Source organism: Humulus lupulus, chromosome 4, assembly GCF_963169125.1.
Source record: "Humulus lupulus chromosome 4, drHumLupu1.1, whole genome shotgun sequence".
NCBI classification, from domain to species: domain Eukaryota; kingdom Viridiplantae; phylum Streptophyta; class Magnoliopsida; order Rosales; family Cannabaceae; genus Humulus; species Humulus lupulus.
This window is the reverse complement of record NC_084796.1, coordinates 164,421,573-164,425,807: the sequence shown is the minus strand read 5'-3', so window position 1 is coordinate 164,425,807 and position 4,235 is coordinate 164,421,573.

Sequence of the window (4,235 nt, the reverse complement as noted above, 5' to 3'; positions counted from 1 at the left end):
ACCATGGTTGAGTATGAAGCTCAAAAACTCAACAGAACAACAGAAATCGCATAACTTAAAGCTAGGATTTCTTACCTTTGATGGATGAATTCAACCTAGGTTATACTCCACACTTCCTTAGCCTTCACCTCCTAAAATTCTTAGGCTTAATTCCCTAGAATTCCCACAGAAACTCAGTTTAGAAAACCATCTCAGCCAAAACCAAAAACACAAGATAGGAACCTAGAAACTTACCTCAGATGGATGAACCACCCTTGCTAATTCTTCAAGCCAAACTAAGGACCCTAGCCTCAAGCTCCTGCCCAAACTCTCCCTGAGTTACAGCTTCAAATTCCTTCAATAAATGGGGAAGAGACCTCAAACCGAGAGAGAGAATGAAAGACTCATGTTTTTCCTTCTTTCTTTTTCTTTCTTCTTTTCTTTTTACTTCTTTCAGTTTCTACTATCCTCTAAACTTTCCACTAAGGCAATAAAGCCAAAACAACACTTATCTGATTCTACACACCAAAAGACCATATTTCCTTCCCACTTATAACTAAGCTTTTAAACATCTTAAGGGCATTTTAGTCATTACACCCAATTCCCGCTAATTCCTCGAATGTCTCTAATATTTACCGGTTACTTCCCGACACCTAACTAATCACCAATTATATTCCTCAATGTCAAAATAAACTCCAATATTTTTCCTAAATTCCCATAAATACACCCAGGCTCGCCCTGAGCCTGGTATAAATCCCCGCCGTGACTTTTTCGCCAAACCACTCACTAGGATCGCCTCGAGTCAGAAGCTACAAATATATCCACATAATAATGTGGTCTCAACAATTTATCACAGTTATTTATAGTTATGCCCTCAACGGGCCAAAATTACGAATATGCCCTTCTAACCTAATCAGGGCCTACATGCATACTAATACACATAATCATGCATAACAGATATCCAAATTATCATATAACATGCTTTTAATGATTAAATCGCATATAATCCAGTTATGCCCTCCCAACACGCTAATCAAGGCCCTTAAGCCTTATTAGTAAATTTGGGTCGTTACACTTTAATATTTTGACCTCCTGGTCAGGCATTTCCATCTGGTGCACTGTCGTCAAGTATTTCTACTTGATCGACAAAGCGGATAAGTTCTTGCCCTTCGACCAGGGCAATCTTCCTCTTCTTGCTAATAACGTCCCTTAGATCCTTCCAGGTAGCATGTCCTCCTAACCGATCGAACACTGTACTTTTTCAATTTTTCAGAGGGCTTACTACGCGGGACCTACTCCTTCCCACTATGTTGCTGGCCAGGATGCAGCGATGGCTTTTCGGAACGGCTCGAGTGATCCCTTCCTCCTTCTTGTTGGTCGTTGCCCTCTTTTTCCTTTGACCGGTCGGTTTGATGACTATTAGCCTCATCTCAACCATATCCGTCTTTGTATTGTGGAGTTTTCTTATCTCAAGGAGCTCTGGTTTGGTTATTCCCGGGCGGGGTTTTCTAAGTACACGACCGGTGACTTCCTGATCGAGAAGTTTCTGACTGGTGGCTTCTGGAAGGGGTTCTAGAATTCTCCCTTTGCGTTGATGCAGTCCTAGAGCGGACTTCATCATCTGCCTAATTAGTATGATTGCTTTGACTTCGGTCTGGCCCCCGAGAATCAGCCCTACAAGCAGAGGACTTCTGACCAGCATTGTCATTTCTTGCGCCCTAGGCAGTTGCTCATGTCGCGGCCTGAGCATTGGCCTGGGCTAATTGAGTAGCTGCTTCTAGAGCAAGTGTTACTTCACGATGTTTCCAGTCGACTTTCTCTTGTCGTCGTTTGATCTCTTTGCTTTTAGCATCCATGTCCCATTTTTGACGTTCGAATTCAGCCTTCTGCCTGGCTATTTCTTCGGCAAACGACTCTTGTCGAGCATTGAACTACATCATCTCATCCTAAAAATCCCCCATGGTTTCTTGGAATTTTTTGACCTCTCAAGTTATCTCCTCGAGAGTGACCCTAGGCTCAGTGTCAGGGTCCTCAGGTGTTGGACCTTCTGGTCTAACAGTTCCTTTTGTAGTTGATACACCGGGCTTCTTGGGTGCCATAATGGTAGGATGGTAATGTGTTTCTTCTATTCAGGCTCTCAATGAAAGCACCAAAAATATTGACCACGATTTTGGCCAACTGCGAGTAGACGCAAAAATGACAATAATCCTAATAGCCTTGAATAGAAAATAAAACGACACGACCAATTTTATAGTGGTTCATCCCCAGTTTATTGGTAATAGCCTAATCCACTTTGAGTTGTAATATATGAACTTATACTTAAGATCAGATGAACCTGAGCCAACTGATTTTCTTAAGAATAAGTCAAAAAAATACAAAGTTTCTCTCTCTAAGTTTTCTGAGAAAATGTCTAAAGAATTCTCCCAGTAAAAGTTTCAAAAGTCCCCTCAAATGATGCCATGAGCCCTTTATTTATAAGCTCATGGGTCGTACATGAAATATCTTTCCTTTTGACTGAGTCCTTAGTTGTTTTAACTAATTTCAATTAATAAAATAATAAACAAATTAAGATTACAACAATATGGCTATTACTTCGGGATATCTGAGAGATACGCGCAGTAGTTACGGGCAATTCGGGTTGTAGTTGTTACTGAGATTCGTAAAAAAGTCCCTGGGCAGCTAACTCTTGGGACTCTGTCATACCTGGTCAGCTAAATCTTCCTTCTAACGTAGCTGGTCGGGTAAACCTCCCTTTTGGTGTTGCTAGTTGGGTAAGACACTCCCTTCTGGTGTTGTTGGTCGGGTAAGACACTCCCTGACCAGGTAAATTCATACTTAGTCTGGTGGATCACTCCCTAGCCAGATACATTCTTACCTGGTCGGGTAAATCACATCCTGACCAGATAAAACCATCTTTTTGGCCAATGTTCTTCCAACCACTGAAATGATGACTCTGTAGGTCATCTTCTCACCCTTACACTTCCCTTGGCCAAAACGTTCATTGACCATTATTGCGCCACTTGATGACCATGCATTGTCACGTGGCACTTCTGATTGCCAAATCATTGAACTGAAATTTTGGGGATAACAGCCACAAAATATGGTGTGAGAGATTCAAGTATCAAACTTACTTGAGTTCTCTCATCAATGGTCGCACCATGGATTTCTGCATCATGCAATATGTTGATCATGTCTAGGACATGTTCTCTGACAAAAACATTTTTCTTCATTTTCATATTCATGAAGCTTCTAGTAGCATCATGTCTGGACTTATCAGATTACTGGGCAAACATGCCTTGCAGAGATTCCCAAATCTCGTAGGTTGTTTCAACAGTCTCAAACTTCTTTCTGAGCACATCACTCATACTAGCAAGCATATAACATTTGGCCTTATTGTTAGATAAGATCCAATTGTCATACTTCTCTCTAGCAACTTTGGCAGCAGTGAGAGCAGGAACCTCAAGACAATCCTCATTAAGGACAAACATGTGGTTTTCACATATCAAAACAATGTTCATGTTTGATTTCCATTTCATGTAGTTATCACTAGTCAATTTTTCATTAGCAAGTAAAGTAGTTACTAGGTTTGGATTGGACATATTGCTGAAAATTAAATAAATAAAATATAATTAATTAATGCATATAATAAATATCAGTTTATATTTAGAATAGTAAATGTGATGCACGGATGCAATACATAAAATAACACACACAAAATTTATTACTAGTCCACGATAGATTAATTTGAAAAATTAATGGACTGCCTTAGGGTAGGTCAGACTAATCACAAATTAATCTTGAGACAAGATCTCAATTCCATAAGTGAAAACATAAAAACTCATTTTTCTCTTTTGACTTATGAATTGCCGTTAGTTTGCTCAAGATGCACTAGCCGCACTCAAAAGCCTAGATACATCTTTGGAGGGTAACCCATTATTTTTCGATCAATGACATAACTCAAGAGTGTGTCTTAGGGCCAATCAAACATGAAATACATCACCAATCTTATTCTCATATGAGAAGTCAACCTTGAGATAAAATAAACATATTCATAAGCCTTTCCTTAGGGAGGTCGCAAATGGAGACGACACGAGGCCCTTCCTATGCCACTCGGTGTTCAACCAATAATGGAGACCATGAGACTTATTATCATAATTCCCTCTCCCACTCACTATTAAAAATTGTGTTTTTCTCAAAATCAATAATTTTCAATTAGGTTGTAAAACTAATTAAATTAATTTTACCAAATGATATTC